Genomic DNA, 21690 nt, shown 5'->3' with positions numbered 1-21690 from the left:
CAAGATGTGACTGCTTCTATTCTGCTCAACATTCACAGGACTTGGGAAAATTGGGGGCTCTATTGGCAGGTTTAAAAACGTTTTCACAGATTTGGAATACTCAACATAGAAGAATAGGAATGATTTAACCCTTAATGTTAAACATTCATGTACCGGGCCTGACACGGTAGCCTAGTGGCTAAAGTCCTCACCTTGCATGGCCAGGATCCCATATGGGTGCTGGTTCTAATCCTGGTGGTCCCACTTCCCATCCAGCTCCCTGCCTGTGGCCTGGGAAAACAGTCAAGGACAGCCCAAAGCCATGGGACCCTGTACCCACATGGGAGACGTGGAAGAGGCTCCTGGCTCCTGGCCTCGGATCAGCTCAGCTCCAGCAGCCACTTGGGGAGTGAATCAATGGACAGAAGATCTTCCTTTCTGCTCCTTTCTGTATATCTGACTTTCCAATGAAAATAAAATCTTTTAAGAAAAGTCAGGCACATGCATTAATTGTAGCGCTGTCCTGCAGTGAACGCCCTGACCCTGACCTTGGTCACTTTAGGCCAGCACAGTGGGCACTTGAAGTAACCTGTGTGTCAGTCAAGGCCGTCGGCTTGCTCCCCGTGTCTGCCGTGGCCGCTGCTACTGAAAGACTGCCGAATGAGCCTCCTGCTGCAGGGTCAATTTCAACACAGCTTTTCATTTTGAAGCTTTTGCACTAAATAATGATGCTATTGTTTTGTATTTACAAATTCATAACTATCATTTTTTGCCCGAGTATATTTCATTATATCAAGCTATTCTGTTCCCTGAGTGTCAGTTTTGTCCAATAATAACTAGCACCTAGTAAATTAAAGCCATCTCCTAAGTTTTAGAAAAGTGTTTCTTTATAGAGCCACGTGGTACCCAACAGACACAAGCATGCTTTTCCTCAAGATGTCAGACGGGAAAGGTTCACGCTCAACACTGTGGGGAGCAGCGTTCCAACGCTCCATGCTCCTTGGAAACGGTCAAGATAAGTAACTCATCATTCCAGCCCGTGGCGTGCCAGGCCGAGCCCTCGAAGAGGGCGCCGTGGCGTGCCAGGCCGAGCCCTCGTGGCGTGCCAGGCTGAGCCCTCGTGAAGTGCCAGGCCGAGCCCTCGAACAGGGCGCCGTGGCGTGCCAGGCCGAGCCCTCGAACAGGGCGCCGTGGCGTGCCAGGCCGAGCCCTCGAACAGGGCGCCCTGCAGAGCACTGTAAACGCTCAGAACCACATCTGTAAGCTTCGTCACACTTAGAGCAACTTCTCGTTTGTCTGTTCATAGGTCAAAGTCACATGTTTAGTTCCTTAACATTCGGTGAAATAAAAGTGTGTCTAAATTATATTTAATCCTGACAGACATGTCTGTTTTAATTAGAACAACATCATTTGTGTTCACCACAAATCTAGGTTAGTTATTTTCGCTAGAGCGTCAGCTTGGTACCATGCTGGCACTCCATACACACGCGCCCACGCCCTGGCCTTCCTTGTCAGGTCTGCACGTGACTCAGGCTCAGCCGAAACAGACCTGGTATCGCCAACAACCCTGTGAGAGGCGGTCAGATCTGGGCTGCATGGGGCTCCTGGCGCCACCAGTCTGCTGACTGCTGACCCTGACACGGAGAGGACGGCGGGCGAGGAGAGGCAAGGAGCACCCGGTCATGGCGCCGCTTCCTTCCGGAAGCTACAGGAACCTTCTCCTGTCATCTCGGAGATGGCTCTAAATTCCATCTAAAATAGGAGTCCTGGTCAAGCTTGATTTTTGGTCCAGTCCTTGCAACTGGCCTTGAAGAAAGTCCGACTTGGGCATGTCTGTTTGGCGGATTGGTGTAAATGCGCTCTGTTGACTGCTGATTTTTTTTATCCAGTTGATGAAAACAGGGTGCTGAAATCCCCCTTTATGATCATATTGGTGATCCATTCATTAACATGCGTTTTAAGTACCTGGGTCTGCGATGGACCGGCTCGGCCGGGAGCAATCAGTCTGATGGGAACAGGACCCCGGGAACAGTGGGCAAGGATTCGGCGAGTGACAAACAGACACGACAACTCAAGGAAGTTGTATCTGAGTGCATTTTGCAAAAGCAAGGCATCAGCTTATATACAATAGATGATTGCAAAGGGACATTTTCCTTGTTTATACATGTGGTTACATTTCTAGAAGCAATTATTCCAGGGAGGTAAGCAGGTGTGTTGAGCAAAGATTGTTCTTGAACAGCCTGGTGACAGACTGCGGTTGCTATTTCTTGTGGACGCAGTTTGGCACCATTTGACTTTTAATCATTAAGCAGTTAGCTCTCATTGTGTTTTGTGCCTTATATTGGTTTTAATATTAACTTGCCTATATTTCTAGTTTTTCTTCCTGTATGGCTTTTTAAGCTATAGATTTCTACTATAATCTTCTTTTTAGGAATTCTCAAAAATAGTCCTAAGTAGGTTCATTAAAGCTAGTAACTTGATAGTTTTTATCTCAGACTGCTTGCTATCCTTGTCCAGTCTCCTGTCAGAAGGCTTCATAGAACTATAAAGGAACATTGAGCCTTTGCTGCACATAAATAGTATTATTCCAGTCACAAAGATAAGAGCAAAGAGAGTACAGGTAGGAACGCCGAGACCACTAGAGATGCAGCCGAGTCCAGGAGGCATCCTTCCTTGAAGCTTCCGCCTCGGCCCGGTGATTTCTCACGCAGGCTCCACTGGAGGTGGCGTGACATGGGTTCCCTAGCGTTTGAGAGTCCACACAATTCCTATAGTCCCATCTCCCTTACTCATATGTAATGGCCTTCTTTGTCTCTTAGCAATTTTTGCTTTAAAGTTTATTTTGTCTGATGCAAGCACAGCTACTCCTGCTCATTTTAAATTTCCACTTGTGTGGAATAGCTTTGTCCATCCTTTCCCTTTCAGTATTTTTTAAATAAAGATTTATTTATTTTTATTACAAAGTCAGATACACAGAGAGGAGGAGAGACAGAGAGGAAGATCTTCCATCCGATGATTCACTCCCCAAGTGAGCACAATGGCCGATGCTATGCCGATCCGGAGCCAGGAGCCAGGAGCCAGGAGCCAGGAGCCAGGAGCCCCACACGGGTGCAGGGTCCCAAGCCTTTGGGCCATACTCGCTGCCCCCCCCCCACCAGGCCACAAGCAGGGAGCTGGATGGGAAGTGGAGCATCCGGGATTAGAACCGGTGCTCATGTGGGATCCCGGCGTGTTCAAGGCGAGGACTTTAGCCGCTAGGCCACGCCGCCGGGCCCATTGAGGAGCATTTCTTGTAGGCAGCATATATTAGATGGGTTTTGTTTTTTTAAACCCGTCATCCACACTGTATGTTTTAATAGAGAATTATTCCATTCACACGCAGATAATCAACTTGATAATTGACGACTTGGTCTTGCCGTGTTTCGTAAGTACTCCTGGTGCTTGTCGGAATCTCTGTTTCTTCACTGGAAGATTTTCTGCCTTGCCGTTTTTTGGTGATGCATTCATCTTTGTTTCTGTGAGTAGCACATCCCTGGCTGTCAGGTTTGAGGCTGGCCAGGTGGTGACAAACTCTTTCAATTCTGTTTATCTTAGAGTCTTGATTTTGTCTTCAGTGGCAAGCTGTTCTAGAGTGGCAGGTGGACTTTTCTTCCCCCCTCAGGACTCGGGCTGTATCCTTCCATTCTCTCTGTAGGATTTCTGTTGAAAACTCTACACCCCACGTGTGAGCCTTGGAAGTTAATCTGGCTTCTCTCTTGCACATTTTAGGATAATTATCTTTATGTTTTACTTTTGAAGGTTTGATTCCAATGCGTCATGATAAGGATTTCATCTGATCATCCTTACTTGGGGTCCACCTGCCTCGAGTAATTGGCTACCCAAACCTTTCCCCAAATCGGGGACCATTTCTGCAATGATTTTACTCAACAAGTTCTGATCCGCTCTTCTCCCCCACACTTTCAGGATCTCCCAGGACACGTGCATTTGGTTATTTGATGGTATCCTGTTGTGGGCTAAGGAGTTGATTAGTGGCCGTTACCTGGGCAGGAACAGCAACTGGGCTTGTGGCTAAAAACACCTGGACTAATTGGACTCATCTGTATGCAATATCCTGCTGAATGAGGAAGTGATGAGAAGAGTATATAAGGAGAGGTGAAGGAGTGATAAAGGGAGACCCCGCAGAGACTTCCACCATCACTGTTCTCCTGTCAGTGCTTCATCCCCAGGCCCTCTCCCTGTCCATGTTACTGGCTCTGCTGTCTGAGGGACCCCTGGACCTATGAAGGTAAGTTTAGAATTTAAAAATTTTGCAGGGGCATAAGTAAAATTTATCATGGGGCAAGAACTCACTAAAATGCAGATGATTAAGGGAATCCGAGATCTGCTCCAGTCACAAGGCACCGACACTAAGCTTAAGGCCTCGCAGAAGTTCGTTGAAACTGTCTGGGCTATCCCCATGGTTTGCTCTCATTGTAGCCACCTTTTACCTCTGGTGCTTGGTAAAAAATGCTTTGCCATCTTCTCAAGTGGTGCAACCCTTTCTTGAAAAATTATCCATAAGAAGGGGCAGGGAGTCACAAGGACCCCAAACCAGGGTAAAAAAGGAGAAGGAACCCCAGGCCAGACAGAGTCTGGAGAAACTGTGCAAAGAAGATTTTTGTCTCTTGTAACTCTTAAGGTTTCATTTGTGATATTTTCAAAAATGTGAAATTTTATCACAAATAACTTGGCATAGAATTAAACTCTAATGCACTATTAAATTATTTCAATGTATAAGTTAAATTAATGTGGTATTCATTGTATACAAAGCATTTTTATATGTTAAGGTGATTCTGGTCTTTTCGGCTGGTTATCAGATATCTCACTGCTTTAAGTTGGTAAAGGTTTTGTATTTGTTTTAAAGGTATTTGAGTGATTTCATGTCAATAACTGAGTCTAATCTATAATGTGTTATGCTAACTTCAACAACAAAAAATCTTGTTTCAGATGTTTTTAACCATCTTTAAAAAGGCATCCAAGAATTCAAGTTTCAAATTCTAGGGCTTCCCTTGGTATTCTTATGAGGCCTCAAGAATGCCAATGGATTAATCTCCCGTTTTGTGGAGACAGTTAATCAGGTTGACTGAATTATATTAAGATTATTTGCAAATGGACCTGACACACATCCCAGAGTTTGGGACACTAAAGTATGTGCATGTTACTGTCGATACTTGCTCTGGATTTATTCTAGCTACTCCTCAGACAGGGGAACAAGTCAGGCATGCTCTAGCCCATTGCTATGCATATTTTTCCATCTTGGGAACTCCCAAAGTTATTAAAACTGATAATGGCCCCTGCTATATCAGCAGTAAGTTTTGTGATTTTGCTGCCTCCCACCATATACAACTAATTACAGGCATTCCTTATAATCCTCAAGGACAAGGTATTGTGGAACGCGCCAACCGTACTATTAAGGATTACCTTATTAAAACAAAAAAGGGGGAGTATAGCACTCCCCGAGATCATTTGAACCTTGTATTATTTATCTTAAATTTTCTAACATTGGATGCTGAAGGACGGTCAGCTGCAGATCGTCATTGGAATCCGTCTCAGAAGCAGAAGGGTGACAGGAAATATCTTCTAATTTTGAGATTCTTTCTTCTGCCTCCTTCATTCTATTTTGGAGACTCTCCACTGTGCTTTTAATTTGCTCTACTGTGTTCTTCATTTCTGATATATCAGCTTTCATTTGATTCATTTCCAGTGTGATATATTCCTTGAATTCCTTGATACCTGCTTTACGTACTTCTCATTGTTGATCGAGAAGCTTTATAACAAGCATTTTGAAGTCTGTATGCCCCATCTTCTTGATGTCTTCCTCAGTGAACTCTGAGATTAGCAAAGGGCTTTGCTGCTTTGCAGGGGAGTCTTCGGTGATATTCATTGTGTCTCTGTCTCTTTTGCTCTTTGTCATTGTACTTCTGGTTATCAGATTCTTCTCCTTGGGGCAGGTTTCTAAGCTGTGTCACCCACAGGTCTGCAGTTTGATTTTACTTATTGCAGTTGGTACACGGCTCTTTGTTTGCAGTCACTTGTGCCACTCCCTCCAGCGAGTTCCAGGTCTGGGTTCTTATATTAGACTTCCACCATGGTCTGCTCTCAGGAGTTCCTCTAGTGGGGGCCGGGCCTTGAGGTGTGATGTCTGTGTCGAGAAGAGCTTTGGGACACAGGGGTGCACCGGTAAGATGAACCAATGCACATTTTATTGAATTTTTCTGGCTTCTTACCAAATTTCTTTGCAGAACAAGCAGGTTGGTAAAAGTTACAAGTTAACTGAACAATGGTACACAAACTACTCCAACAATAGGTCACAAGGGATTAGGGGGAACAATCAGAGGGTCCGAGCAGTCGGACAGGTAAACATGAGTTACAGGGATCAACAGCGGTGGATAGACAGATCTAACTGGGAAAGGAATCCAACAGAACTCTGTTTGCACTCAGATACGTTCAGGCCACAATCGCTAAAGGAAGAGGTTGATAAGACACCTCACACCTCCCCAGATACATCAGCCTGTAAGGCTTAACCACAATCCCAGCAGGGAGTCTGCTCCCCGCAGTATTCTGTCTGCTGAGAACAGTTGGCATTTGGAATCCTAAGGAATTGTAATCTGGTTTTGGGGGGGGCAGATCTCCACAATTAATAAATCTCCACAGTCTTGGTAGCTCCCGCACCTGGCTCACCACTCTCCACCTGTCTGTACAAGCTTTCTCCCACTTCCAGTTGAGCAGGTCTCAGGATTAGGGAGACACAAGGTGTCCTATAGAGCTAGCTTGTTGGTGGAGCTGATCTTGATGGGACCTGTTGGCAGTTAGGTCTGAGGGTCGCATACACCTATTTTGACGCTTACAATGCCAAAGTCAGTATTATTTTCCCTGTGGGACCAGTGCAATGCAATGAGCTCAGTGAGTTCATTCCTAGCTCAGCACATGCACAGCTCACTGTTGTCCCTGCAGTCTTAAAGTTTTTCTGTGCTAGCTATGCAAAATGGCACCTGATGTGCCACTACTAGAGTTCTTGATCTGCTGGCTGTCAGATCTGAGGGCTACCTGGACCTGTCTTGGGTGGAACCTGTAGGATGCCATGTTGTTGCAGTTCACTGAGCCAGAAATGAGTTCACTCCCAGCTCAGTGCATGCTCAGTCCTGTCCATAGCTCTTGACCCCTTAAAGAAAACGGTGCCCAACTTAGCTCTAGGGGATGGACTGGGCTGTGAAATCCACCCTGTTCTCGTACTGCCTGTCTGAGATCTGCTGCTCTGTCTCTGCTCCTGGTCAAATCAAACAGACCAGCAGGACGGACAGTTCTTTGGGTTCACCTCCTGAGCTCCTGGTGAAAGCCCCTTCCCACCTTGTTGCTGGTGGAGTTCTGGCTGCCATTGCAATTAAGATGGCCACTTGCTGAATGCCGCTGGGGTGTCAGTCACTGCAACACCACACCGTTGTGTCTGTCAGTCTCCAGGCACCCTCTGCTGTCGTTCTGTCCTCTCCTGTTTCCTGGAATGTGCCCTCTCTGCTTCACACTGGCTAATATTTCTCCGTCTGTTTAAACGTGTCCTTACCCTATTTTGCCATCTTGATTCTCCTCCTGTTGCATTTTTAAATAGATTGGTCTTCATATCTCCATTATTTCAGCCTGATTTTTCATCTGTATCTCCCTTTGTAGAATTTCTCATTCACATCACATATGGATTTTCTTCTCTGTGTTTTTGCTTATTCTTCTGAATTTCTGGTTGGGCGTTTCCTCCGTCTCCTGTCCTCACAGTCCAGTGTCAATGTGTTCTTGTGTTCGCCTCCGCCCGGCTCGTGTGTCTTCATCTCTGCTTACACAGCTCGGGTCCCTTCTGCCACCTGCTCTGCCGCGTCGCTCTTGGAATGTGATCCTACATCTTCCTGTGACTAAAACCAGTTCGTTTTGTCCCCACTGTCCGGCCATCGTGCCTCTCCCAAGAAGTTAGTTAGGGTCTCAGCTGACATAATCCCATGTGTATATAATGCTGGAGATACTAGACTGGGGACAGAAGAGAGAACCAGGCCATCTGTGACTGCAGGAAGGGGAGCACGAGGCCACCAGGGGCAGCAGGAAGGGCGTGGCGGGGGTGCACGTGCCTTGTCTTGATTGTAGAGCTGGCTTCCCGGGTCCATGTGTCAACACATTTGTGTCTTTAAAATCAAGGAGCTGGCATTGTGGTGTGGCAGATGCAGCTGCTGCCTATGTTGTTGGCATCCCACATGGGTACTGGCTGGTGCCCGCCTGGTGCCCGGCTGCTCCATGTCTGTGCCGGCTTCTGCTACCAGCCTGGAGGAGGGCCTTAGGGCCCCTGAACCAAGATGTGAGACCCAAACAAAACTCCTGGCTCATGGTTTCAGCATAGCCCAGCCACAGGCATCGCAGCCATCTGAGGAATGAAACAGGGATGGAAGCTCTCCCCCTTCCTCTGTGTACATCTCATCTTTCCTCTCTGCAACTCCGACCTTCAAATAAATAAAATATTTAAAAAACAAAACCATGGAGGTTAGGCAGATGGCGGAAAGATCACCTTTCATAAAACGCCAAGAACTCTAATGGAACACTATAAACCTCTTCCATTATTAATGTCACAGAGAAAAATCAACGTCCATCTTGACTGTCCTTGCACTTTATCCTGGGGTGGGCAGTGGCAGCGCCCACATGGCTGCAGGCCGGGAGCTCCTGAGCTGGCTCCTGGGTAACTCAGCTGTCCATGCACTCTAGTTTTGAGTTGAGGTCAAGCAGCAGCCTGTGCTGTGCTGTTAGAATGCCACTTGGAGTCCCTGGCGTCAAGTTCCACCTCCACTTCTGATCCAGGTCCCTGCTGACGGGCGTCGCGGGGGCAGCAGGGATGGCTCAAGAGGGGGACGGAGACGGGAGATTCAGAAGGAGATCCTGGCTTCAATCTGGCCATGTCCATGTCGTGACCACTGAGGAGTGAGTCAGGGAATGGAGTCTGCCTGTGTCTGTCTTTAAACCGAAATCTCAAAAATAGCTACGCTGTAATTACCACACAGTAACAGGGATACACCTTACAAGTTTACCGTGTGATTGTTTCAGAATCATGCCCCCTGTGGCCACTCCACAGCAGGACAGACACTGAGCCCATCCCAACCCGCCCCCCCCCCCGAGATTGCTGTACACAGTAGGACAGATACTGAGCTCGTCCCAGGCCCCCAGCCCCCGTGACCACTGCACACAGTAGGACAGACACTGAGCCTGTCTCAGCCCCCTGTGACCACTGCACACAGTAGGGCAGACACTGAGCCTGTCCCAGCCCCCCGTGACCACTGCACACAGTAGGGCAGACACTGAGCCCGTCCCAGCCGTCCTGCTCCGTAGTCACAGCCTCCGGTCCTCTGGCTCCCCGTATACATACTGTCTTTCTTGACATCTGTGTGAACTCCCCTGACATGTCGTTTCTGGGATCTGACGGCCTCCTCTCGGTCCAGCCTTTGTGCCTCTGTGCTTTTGGCCTAGTACAGTCCACAGCTCTGGGCCTCTGGGTGGGCAGCGCTGCGCCTCGTGGGTCTTCTCAGAACCTGCCTGCTGTTTCCAGTTTGGACAGTCTTGACCCAGTTTTTGCAGCCAGTCATGCCCTTGTCTTTGGGGCAGTCGCCTGCAGGGACAGCTGCTGGGCCAGGGCCCGGGCCCGTGTCTCCCTTTGTCAGAAGCTGTGCAAATGTTTGGCAAAGTGGCACATCATGTATTGTGAAGAATTACTGATGTGGAGGTCAGATTTTGTGTAGCCTGCGGCTGCAATTCTAGGAAGATAAACACAGGTGCCGTTGGCACCCCCACAGCCACGCGCAGGCTCGGTTGCTTTCCGACGGCGTCACCCCAAGGCTGCCCATGCCTGCACACGCCCTCTGCTCGCGGCCTGCCGGCTTTCTCGGGCGATCTCTGGCCAGAAGCCCTTCGCTGTAGCAGAGTCAGACTTGTCCAGCATCGTTTAGGATTTCATGCTCTGTGGACACAGCGGTTTTTCATTTCGGTGAAATCTAATCCATGAATTTTGTGTTTTACCGTTGTTGTTTTCCATACTTTCAGAGAATTCTTGCCTCTGTCGGATAGGAAATGCCCCCTCCGTCTCTCTGGAGGCGTCCTCCTTCCAGGCTCGGTGTACAGCTCACCTGTGGCCGAGGGTCCTCACGCCCCCTTTAACACAAAGGGTCTTCCCTCAGCTGGCAGTCTGCAAGTGCCCTCCACAGGCGGAAGCCAGGAGCTGGGAGTTTCATCCCGGTCTCCTACATGGATGCAGGGCCCAAGCACTTGGCCCAGCCATCAGCAGCACCACTGGTTGGAAGTGGAGCAGCCATCGCAGTGGGCGGTGGCTTAGTGCACCTGCTGCAATGTCGCCCTGCCAAGCCCCCTTCCCTCTTCAGGTTTCCTGGACACCGGTTCCTGCAACAGCCTGGGCAGAATCCTCTGGTCTACCACTCAGGCAAGCGGGGACGCGTGGGGCTCCCACTAGTGGGCACCAGCGAGCTGCAGCTTTTCCATTTGCTGTTTTTGTCCCCCTTAATCCTAAGCAGAGTTGCAGGCTGTGTTTTCAGCATCCGTCCACTTGGCTGTGCTTCTCCTCTCTACTTTCTGTTGACGACTGTTTGGACATTACACAAACTTTACTTTTCCAGGAGGACAGTGCTTCTTGGTCGGGGGTGTGGGACCTGGCTCCCTCGGCACCCCTGAAGTCTTGTGCCAGGCGTCCTGCGCCAGGCTCCTGCCCAGGGGCGCTCCAGCACCAGCGCTGAGTGGCCTCGGAGGCTAGGCGGCCGCGAGCCCTTGCTCAGCTTATGGGTGGACGCCCTGTTGTCCTGGCAGGTTGAGAGGAGGTCACCCGCGAGCTATGTGCTTCTCGCTCCCGCCTGGCCCGGGAGCCTGTGCCCATGTTCCCCCTCTGGTCGCCTTCCCCATCTCTCCCCAGTGCTGCACCAGCGTTCTTTAGGTGCTGCAGCTCTTGTGAGACCCGGGCAGACCTCGGACTGTGACCCAGGCTCACAGCACTGCAGCTGGGAGAGGGTCTGGGTGCGTCCCCTGACTGGCACCGAGTGGGGAAGGGCCCGAGGTTGCCCAGTGGGAGGTGAGCAAGCACACCCCATGGGAGGTGGAGCTCTTCTCAGTCACCCACTCGGGCACCAGGGAGGGGTTGGGAATGGAAGCCTGCCGGGTGGATCGGACTGTAGGGTGAAGGCCTCGGGTGGCCTAGGGTCCAAGTGGGGCAGCTTGGTGTCCAGTGGTGGCGAGCAGTGCTGCTCTTGCTGCCTGAGGCGCACTGGGGAGAGGCGAGCTGAGAGAAGGCACCGTGGGGTCCTTGCTCATTTGATGGACAGACCATTCAATGGATTTACCTGTGCCACCCGCAGCTGCCCGCTGGCCTCTGTGCCCCCAGCCCCTGCCCCTGGCATTCTCAGCACACAGCCCACCTGCCTGGACTGGCTGCCAAGGGCAAGAGGCTGGTGGTCCTAGTATGAAGCCCCCATCTGGCTTGGAAGGCTGTGTGGGAGTTGCTGGTGCCCTGTCTACATATGGTGGGGGAGGGGTGGGTGCGGGGGGACAGCAGGAAACAGCGGGAGATGGTGTGGTCTGAGTCACACCGCTGAGCAGATATTTCTGTGAAAGCTAAATTAACTAATATCTGAAAGAATCGCAGAGAAAAGAGAGACGGGTACCCCCCAAGCATTGGTTTACTCCCACATGGTCGCAATGGTCAGAGCTGGGCTGAGACCAGGAGCCAGGGGCTTCGTCCAGGTCTCCCATGTGGATGCAGGATGGAAGAGGCCCTCCTGTGCTGCTTTCCCAGGCTGTAAGCAGGGAGGTGGGTGGGAATGGAGCAACAGGGCTTGAACTTGCATCCATGTGGGACACTGGTGCCACAGGCAGAGGTTTAGTGACCATTAAGCCGAGAGGGCAGCAGGGAAGGCTGCTGCCAGCACTGACCACTGGCCTGGACAGCCATAGGCTCTGTAGGATGCCCTCTGGTTCTCACTGTGACCTGGGCAAGAGGGGCGGGGCTCAGCGGACAGATGCTGAGCCAGGCAGCAGAGGTGGCAGCCGCCCTGGGGAGCTCGAACAGGAAGCCCTTCGCTCTTGGCAGGCACCTGCTGGATGACATCTTACGACCTCGCAATGGTGTCCCATAAGCCCAACGAAACCGCAGCCATGCTTACGCTTAGGATGGGCCTGATGGACTGTCTGCAGGAACAGGCACTCATGGGCCCTGGCGGGGTCTGCCACCTCGCCCGAGGCCCTCATCCACGGAGCCAGCTGCTCATCCCGGAGCGCTTCCCTGCCCTCTCACGGAAGCAGGTCACTCCGAGGGGTGCAGATTTTCCTCAGCTCAGGAAGTCTGTATCTTTGCTTTGTAAAATCACTCTCTGGGCAAAGTAGGTGCTGGGCAGCTTAAAGCAGAAACATAAGCCTAAGCCAGATCCTGTGTCCGGGTGACAGGCAGAGGAGGCACTGGATCCCAGCGCTCACGGAGGAGGGACCTTTAATCCCACACCCAACCGCACCCAGGGATAAACCTGGAGAGGAGCTCAGCATCTCCTGTCAAAATCGGCCACGGATTTCCTCTCCGAGCGCTTTAATGCCCAGCTCTGTCCCGGATGAATGTCACTCGTTATCTGGCGCATGGAGGGTGGGCGGCCGGCGGGGGGCATGGGAGCCCCCGTTTCTGGAGGCGCTGTGGACCTCGGAGAACTTGGGCTGCTGTGGTGTGAGCCGCTAATCCCCAGCTCATGGTTCCCGCCCCAGCTCTGTTTGATTATGACTGATTTTAATATGCTTCCCGCAATGGCCCAGAGCCGGCAGCATGCGGCTTGCTTCCACTCTCCTGTTTTAAATAAAACGCAGAATCATGCCTGGTGGCCGTGGTGGGGGTCTGTGCTCCGACAGAGTGACCAGGGGACCAGCAACGGGGCATCTGTCCATGCAGGCAGGGTAGAGATGAGTCCTCCATGGCACAGATGTGACCCAGGTCCCCTAGGAGGCTCAGGCGGTGTCCCCCAGGGCTGGCCTGCAGGAGATGTGGTGGGGAGCTTGGGGACCCCCTGAGAGCCAGTGATGGGGGGTCCCTTAGCCCCTTCACAGCCTCAGGCTACGTGAAAAATGAAGCCTTCCTCGTGGTTTGCTGAGGCCCCTCGGGCAGGGCATGGAGGGTGCCCTGGGGGTCACAGCGACAGTGAACTTGTGCCACACTGGCTGTGCCACCCTAGCTCTGGCACTCTGTAAGGCCAGGTGGCATCCCACCCTGCCGTGCCCCTCGTGGCCATTGCCTTCATTCTTGGCTTCTAGCATTCTCATGCCGGCTGGGCTCAGTGGGGGCATTCTGCTGCACCGAGACGGGCTGGCACCGGGGGTGGCAGTGGTGGGAGAGGCAGAGTGGAAGAGCAGACGGTGTCCCACCGAATGTGGCCTCGTCTGAGGTCTGTGCAGGTGCCAAGGAGCAGACCTGGGCCCTGCTGCTGTGGGAGACCGTGGCCACGCTCCAGACAACACAGCTGCCTCCCCTTCCACACCGCCAGGCCCCTGTCCATCTCTGCTGACCGGAGGGGCTGCTGCTGCTCCGGGGCCCTGCTGGGTAAACCAGGTGGCTCCAGGGACCTCTGTGCCATGAGCTCCAGGAAGTTGTTGGGAATGTAGTAGATTCCGTTGAACACATTAAGTGCATCCGGCTCAGCTGTTACAACTGTTTGAGGTCTGCACAGCCCACGCCTGTGTACCTGTGTCCTGGCCCTGGCTCCGAGTCCAGCTCCAAGCTCAGCCTAGGATCAGCCTTGATGGCTCAGTGCTTGGGTCCCAGATCCCGTGGGGGAGACCTGGCTTCAGCCTAGCCCACTTCCATCTGTTGTATGCACTTGAAGAGAGAACCAGCAGGCTGACCATTTCTCTCTGCCTCTCTGTACCTTTGAGTAGATAATGAGATCTCTAACCTATATCAACAGACTAGAAAGCGTATACAAAGTGAGAAAGGATCAGAGGCAATGAAACGGACACTATTTCAAAGTGCTTCTGTTATGACTTAGGCAGCGATGGCGCTCACGACACGCCCTGGGAGCTGCTGGGAACCAGCGTGCTGTATTGTCAGGCGCCCTGAGACGCCCTGTGGAGGACGGCCGTGCTCTGCTCGTCGCTGTCACAGCTGGACAGAGCTCTCCTGGACACGCTGGTGGGTCTTACTCAGACCCTCCGCTGACCATGCAAGGCTCCGTGGAATTCCACCGGTGAACGCCCAGTGCACGGATGGGAAGGCACGTCTCTGTCCCCTCAAGCACCTCAAAGAACAGATGAGGAAGGGAGGAGAGATGAGAAGCCGGTGCCCACCTGCCTGCGGCACCTCCTGCCCATGGGAGGCCATGGCGCCCACCTGCCTGCGGGCACCTCCTGCCCGTGGGAGGCCATGGCACCCACCTGCCTGTGGGCACCTCCCGCCCGTGGGAGGCCAGAGCCTCAGGAAAAGGCTCCTCTCGCCCTAGGAGGGCCTCCCTCCTAACACTGGCCCTGTCCCCATCCAGGGCTGACCCTTAAGGCAGCAGTAAGAGGGGCCTAGAGCTGCGGGGTGAGGACCTGGCTCCTGCGGGGCTGCTGGGCCCAGTCAGGTCTTTGTGCTCCCAGGGCTCAGCAGCAAGGTGCAAACGGGACACCGAGCCCAGGCGGCCCCTCACGCCACCTGCCTGCTCCTCAGCCAGGTCTTCTGTTACAGCAGTCAGAGGGGAGTGAGCTGTCACCGGTGTTGAGTCATCACCGGTTGCCTTTGTATCTTAATGTTTTTCCATTATTTTTGGATCCTTCTGTGCTGTTTCCCAGATAATAGCCCCAGTTTCCCAATTCTCATTCCCACCGTGACGCATGGACTATCCTTCCCTGCACCGTTCATTTCTGTGAAGACAACCTTCGTTTCTGGAATTTCTGCTTGCTTCGCTCAGAGGTGGGCCTGCTCAGGCTCCCTCTTACAGGTGCCTCAGGGCTTTGGCTGGGCTGCACTCCTGGAGCCTGCCCCCTGCGCTGCCCTGCTGCTGGGTGTGCTGTCCCCTCCCGGCCTGCCTCCCAAGGGTCAGGGTGCTGTCCCCTCCCGGCCGCCTCCCAAGGGCCTGGGCGCTCTCCCCTCCCTGCCCGCCTCCCAAGGGTCAGGGTGCTGTTCCCTCCCGCCTCCCAAGGAACAGGGTGCTGTCCCCTCCCGGCCGCCTCCCAAGGGCCTGGGCGCTCTCCCCTCCCTGCCCGCCTCCCAAGGGCTGGGGTGCTGTCCCTTCCCGGCCTGCCTCCCAAGGGCAGGGGTGTCCTGACAGATGGTAGGCTCCCAGTCACACGGCATATGTCTTTATTTTCATCCCAGGCTGAGCTGGGCGCACAGGTCTCAGATGCCACGTGCTCAGAACTTTTATTTTGGGGGAGCCCTTTTCTGCTTTGGGATTGGGAAGTAGGACCACCGCCGTGGCTTTCCCACAGTGGTGTGGCGCCTACTGGCCTCATGTCAAGGGTTGGGGCCTCACACAGAGGTGCTGTCCACGCTCACCTGGCCCTCCTGCCATGCCAGGGCCTGTCCCTGGCTCTTCCTCACCCAGTGCCAGCTCCCTGACTGCGCCTACGGCCTTGCTTCCCACTGACTTTGGGTTCTCTTTCTCTCTTAAAACAGTGCGGCTAACATTGGATTATTACCGCGTGTCGTTAGTCCAGTCTCCCTAGACAGCAGGGCAAGAGGCAGAGGCTGCTCCTTGGGAGGGCCGTCCCAGTGCACAGGAGGGCTGACGGGGTGGGCGTGGAGGGGGATGGAGAGGGGAGGGCTGAGGGGGTGGGCCCGGAGGGGGATGGAGAGGGGAGGGCTGAGGGGGTGGGCGTGGAGGGGGATGGAGAGGGGAGCGGCTGAGGGGGTGGGCCTGGAGGGGGATGGAGAGGGGAGGACTGAAAGGATGGGCGTGGAGGGGGATGGAGAGGGGAGGGCTGAGGGGGTGGGCGTGGAGGGGGATGGAGAGGGGAGGGCTGAGGGGGTGGGCGTGGAGGGGGATGGAGAGGGGAGGGCTGAGGGGGTGGGCGTGGAGGGGGATGGAGAGGGGAGGGCTGAGGGGGTGGGCCCGGAGGGGGATGGAGAGGGGAGGGCTGAGGGGGTGGGCGTGGAGGGGGATGGAGAGGGGAGGGCTGAGGGGGTGGGCGTGGAGGGGGATGGAGAGGGGAGGGCTGAGGGATGGGCCTGGAGGGGGATGGAGAGGGGAGGACTGAGGGGGTGGGCCCGGAGGGGGATGGAGAGGGGAGGGCTAAGGGGGTGGGCGTGGAGGGGGATGGAGAGGGGAGGGCTGTCCCAGTGCACAGCAGGGCTGGGGGGACAGCAACAGACTCCCACTGCAGTCCTCAAAGAGGGCTCAGCAGATCATAGCCACACCAAAGCCACTTCCTGTCCAGTCTGCTCCTGTCACTTTGCTGGGTTCTCACAGGCAGAGCCTCAGCTTTGAAGCTTGGCCTGATGGGGGTGCTGTGGCAGCTCTGAGCCCACACCTCCACTTTGTGCTGCCTTGGCGGGGGCTCTGTCACGGCTCACTCCCTGATAGGCCTCTGTCCAGGGATCCAGGGTGTCCAGGCATCCTTTGAGATCCAGTCTCACGGCCCAGGCACCTCCATCTTCCTGGGGTCTGCTCCGAGCGAGGCCCCACCCCTGTGTTCACCCTGCCTGTCGCCCCAGGCTTTCAGTGCAATGCCTGTGGAGCTTCCTCCTCAGCCAGTGGCTCCTCTGCCTCTGTCTCCTGCTCCAAACCCACCACTCATCCCTCGCTCTCTGGCCAGGCTGAGACCTGCCGGGGACGACCTGCCAGTCCGGAGCCCTGTGGGAGGCTCTGGTCACAGTCATGTGGCTCAGTCTCTAAGCCCCAAGTGTGCCGGGAGAGGTTTTTCCAATGGGGGTGGCTCTCGACCCTGCAAGACTCGGCCTCTCCTGCTGTGGCCCTCACGTTGGGATTGGCCAGGAACCACGTCGTGGCCTTAGCTCTACAGAGACTTCCAGAACCCCTGACTGCTGCCCTCAGAGTAGGTGGCTCAGCGTGCATGTCCTGCCCAGGCTTGGTCTGCATGGCACTTAGAGCTGGCAGCCTTTGGGGAGTTATACCAACTGGGTTGGAACACCACCTCCAACTGTGGTGTTCATGTTAGGGTCCAGTTTTGTCCCCCCCCCCCCCCCCCGCCGAAACGACAGAGTCTTGCTGGTAATGCAAAAGCAAGCAGAGTTTATTGTGCCAGCATGCTGGGGTCAGACCGTTCTTGGGGCACGCAGGCCAGCCAAGGAGAGGTCAGACCCCGAACTAGAGAGAGCCAGAGATTATATAGGCCCTTTCAGCCGTTACATGCATCATAGCCAGCACAAATCCAAACACAGCAATCGGCTTCAAACACATCGTCTATACCTGGGTGTACTCTGGAGCTGGGGCTGTAACAAACCTCCAGCACGTCACTCCAAGCACATCAGCTTTATGGGCTTCGGGTAGGCGATTACACCGCCGTGCCCCTGCACCCGGTGTATTCCAGACAGGGCTCGCGACCCTGGCTCATCCTGACGGAGGTGGAACTTCCTAATGGCTTTGACTTAGCAGAGCAGCAGCCTCTTGGCACCAAGAAGCTTCACACTGCCTAGGATCCACAGTCTAAAAGCTTTGGTCGGCCCAGCCTTGCCTTGCTGAGTGGCGGCTGCGAGTCCACACCCCAGCTTACACACACACACACACACACACACACACACACACACACGGCCACTCTCTGTACCCCACAGAGGGCAAGGCCCTGGGTCCTCACAGGGCGTGGCCCCCGCCTGCAGTCAGCACACCCGGAGCACTGGCCGCCCCTGCTCAGCACGTCCAGCTGGTGCAGTTATCAGCATGGTGGACAGCAGTGCCTGAGTTTCCTGCTGGCCATGTTGACGGGGGGCGGGGCAGAGGCTGCCACAGGCCCTTGGCAAGAGCAAAAATGCTCCTTGCCTGAGAGTCCACGGCTTCTGATCTTTTATGTCGGAGAGGGTGGTGGTATTGGGTAGAGGTGCCAGCCTCGCTCCCTGCTGCAGCCCACATGCTGTGAGGGCTGCCCCAGTGGCTGTGCCTCTGGCTGCCGGATCTTGTCTTTCCCCAGAGCAGCGATGCTAGCTGGGCGTGTTTGCAGAGTGGCTGCTTGAGGGCCGCAAGCGGTGAGCACTCAGGGACGAGCAGTGTCTTGTGGCTACCTGCGAGGCTCATGTCGGGCCCCTTTCCCGAAGCAGCAGGTGTGAGGACGGCCAGCAGACGGCAGCTCGTGGCTGTGGGGGAGCACAGCCCCAGCTCCTCCTCCCCACCCCACCCCCTTCACTGCTGCCTCATCCCCCCTCATGGAGCACATTCGCAGCACAGAGCCACGGCCCACTCCTGCAGGGGGCTCATCCACCAGCGGAATCTGCTATACCCTTGGTGCGCTGGGCACCGTCCATTGGCATCTGCTTCAGAGCGTTGTGTTGCCACTGTGCAGCAGCCGGGTGGGGTCAGAGGTCAGGTGCCCCCTGTGAGTGGTCAGGAGGTGAGGTGATGGTCAGGTGCTTCTGTGTGAGTGGTCAAGAGTACGGTCAGAGGACAGGTGCCTCTGTGTGAGTGGTCGGGAGTGGGGTGACAATCAGGTGTCCCGGTGTGAGTGGTCGGGAGTGGGGTCAGTGGACAGGTGCCTCTGTGTGTGAGTGGTCGGGAGTGGGGTGACGGTCAGGTGTCCCTGTGTGAGTGGTCGGGAGTGGGGTGACGGTCAGGTGTCCCTGTGTGAGTGGTCGGGAATGGCGTCAGTGGACAGGTGCCTCTGTGTGTGAGTGGTCGGGAGTGGGGTGACGGTCAGGTGCTCCTGTGTGAGTGGTTAGGAGCTGGGGTGACGGTCAGGTGCTCCTGTGAGTGAGTGACAAGGAGCTGGCATCTCCAGGGTAGACAGGTGTCCCTGTGTGGGAGGGAGAAGCATCCAGGCAGGCATGTTTACCTGGGAGAGGAAATGTGGACGAACTGCTGTGGTGGCCTGGCACGCGGCCTGTGACACAGCCACGAGGCCAGGCAGAGCCAGACCCTGGAGACGCCGCAGGGTAGTGTTTGTGGTTCCCCTTTGCAGTCAGGCTCTCTGGCTGCCAGGACTACCATGACCACTGGACTGTGTTGGCCAGGGACGAGGGAGAGGAGGCCCTTGGGGACTAAGCTCACTGCCCAGCTGGCCCCTTGCTGCGAGCCCTGCCCAGTGGCGGGTTCCCCCACTTTGTTTGCATGTTGATGGTGTAGTTCTGACCACTCTCACTTACCCCAGGTCTTGGCTTGCCTGGAGACTGCGGAACCTGGTTTGTTTTTATGTCCCTTAAAGAAGGAGTGTGGAGACAGTACCGAGTGCCAGGCAGGCTTGAAGGAACCCGGTCCCCACTGTCCCCACCTTACAGAGCAGCATAACTAGCCGACCCTCTGGTTTCCGCTGCTCTCGGCAACGGCAGACAAGAAGCGCTGCAGAAAAGCCTGCGAAAGGCGGTGTTGGCACGGGGAGTGTGCGGCAGGCAGGGCAGGCCGTCACACGGCAGGGAGCTCAGCGCCTTCCCTCTGATAGCCGGGAGGGGAGGGTGTGACTCCGGCTCACAACCGAACCAGAGACAGCCTTCTAATTTTAGAGTCTTAATGGTGCCCGTGGAGGCACGCGGGGAGGGACAGGTTCTTGGCTGCTGCTGCATCGAGCCTTCCTAAAATAAAAGCAAAGCCTGTGTGGGCCTGACGCGGCTGTTGCGTGTGGGAAATGCGCACGGACGGGTTTTCTTTCCTCCTGTTTACACCGAATATTCCAAACGTTGCACATCAAAAAGAGACAAGGGCAGCTGTTCTGCCTGTAGGGGATGGGGCATGGCAGAGGGAGAATGTTCCGGAGGCATCTCCCTCCCTGCCCAGCTCTGTCTCTCTCCTCCTCCCTGCTGACAGCGCCTCTCGGCTTCCAAGTCTGAGACACAGGGTGCCAGATGGAGAGGCAGCCCGCGACACTGGCACCTGCCGTTCCCTGGGCAGGGCAGAGAGGAGCTGGACAGCTGACTGCTGTGGACGCTGGGTCCAGGGCTTTGTCCCTGAAGCACAGACGGGACAAGGTGGGCAGAGGAGTCAGCTTTACCTGCCTGGCACAAGAACCGCCAAGCCCAAGGACGGGCACACTGGGGAGGATCCGGACATCAGGGGCGTGCTGGAGGCACAGGGCACTTCCAGCAACTTGGGGCCAGCCCATTTCCTGGCCTTGGTCATGGTGCCAGGTGCCTGAGTGGCAGCCTGACTGAGGGCAGAGACTACCCCCTGCCTTCTGCACCAGTTCAGCTCTGCCCCAGTCAGTCAAGTTTGAAAAACCTGTGCAGACTGCCTTAGCCCCGCAGAGAGATTGTGCCGCCAGGATGGAAGGCAGCTCTGGCGATAGAAATACTTGGTCTGTCAGAGCTGGTAGTGGATGCTGCCGTTTGTCTCTGAATATACCTGTTCTGGCTGTGGAGTCTCTCTTCCTCTTTCCTGACAAGGTTATCGCAGGTTACAGGTCAGCCAAATGCAAGCAGCGGCCCTGCTGTATAGTCACAGCAGTGATGCAGGCAGCCCTGGGCGGGGGACACACTGCCTCCTGCGCTGCGTTCTCTCCAAGTCACCGTGGGGATGGCAGGGCATCTCGCCCTTCTGCACAGTCAGGTTCAGAGACGCGGGGCTTATCTCACTCTTCCCCCAGGGGATCTCCCCAGAGGGGCAACACATCTCAGAAGGGTTTTCCCTGTGGGATTCAGAGCCGTCTGCTTCCATTTTCTCATCCCTGGGATAGAAGAGACACCTCAGCAGGCAGCTACCATGTTCACCTGGCGCTGGGCATGGCCAGTCCTACCTGCCTCGGCGGTGCAGGCGCCCACCGTGTTCATCTGGTGCTTGGCACGGTGGGAGGGCGTGCTGAGAGGCATGCTGGGTGAGAGGCGGCCCAGGTCTGCAGAGAAGGACATTCTGGGAGACACATGGGGACTGTGAGGGTTCTGACCAACTCGCCAGCCCTGCTTAGGAGTCTGTGTGAGTCCATTGGGCTGCCAGCAGCACAGGCCGTGCCCTTTTTGTCCCTTCCCTCAATGCCAGCTCTCTCCGTGCCTGTCTTTCTGGCGCAACATTTGGGAAGCAGCCTTAACTGCAGTGGTCACCTCCCCACCGAGGTGGCCGGAGCTGCCGTCTGCAGGCATCACTGGCCAGGGACTGCCCCCTGGACCAGCCTGTGGCTGCTGCTGGTTGGAGCAGGACAGGGCGGAGCAGCGGCTCCCCAGCTGCCCTGCCCACCAAGATGCATTGAAGAGCTGCTAAGTGAGGTTGGGCGCAGGGAACACTCTGATGCCAGAAGGGAAGACACAGGACAGCCCTGGGGGGCACCGGGTTGAGCTGCCCCTTGTCTGCACTGCAGCTCCTAGAATCTAGCAGTCCGCCTCGAGGGTCCATTCTGCGTTCACCCCAGCTTTCTGGCAAGGCATGCCCTGGAAGGCAGCAGGTGACGGCTGAATACTTGCTTTTCTGACACCCCTGGGTAGGGCTCCTGGCTCCTCGCTTCCACTCAGCACAGTCCAGCTGTTAGCTCTTGGGAGTGAGCCAGTGAATGGACGTTCTCTCTGCTTTAAATATATACTGTTTTAAACAATATTTAACTTCTGTTTTCAATGCAGAGTAACAG

General features: G+C 54.9%; 1 long non-coding RNA gene across 1 annotated transcript; it reads left to right on the top strand.

The window, feature by feature from the left end:
• Positions 1-6753: 6753 nt before the first annotated feature.
• On the top strand, positions 6754-19989 carry LOC121167182. Its single transcript, XR_005885562.1, has 3 exons — positions 6754-6831; positions 11910-11914; positions 19977-19989. It is a non-coding gene; the product is annotated as an uncharacterized LOC121167182 (long non-coding RNA).
• Positions 19990-21690: the final 1701 nt, after the last annotated feature.

Source organism: Ochotona curzoniae, unplaced genomic scaffold (assembly GCF_017591425.1).
Source record: "Ochotona curzoniae isolate NIBS_2020 unplaced genomic scaffold, NIBS_Ocur_1.0 patch345, whole genome shotgun sequence".
Lineage (NCBI taxonomy): Eukaryota > Metazoa > Chordata > Mammalia > Lagomorpha > Ochotonidae > Ochotona > Ochotona curzoniae.
Note: the sequence above shows the minus strand (reverse complement) of the source record. Positions and strands in the feature narration are given on the sequence as shown.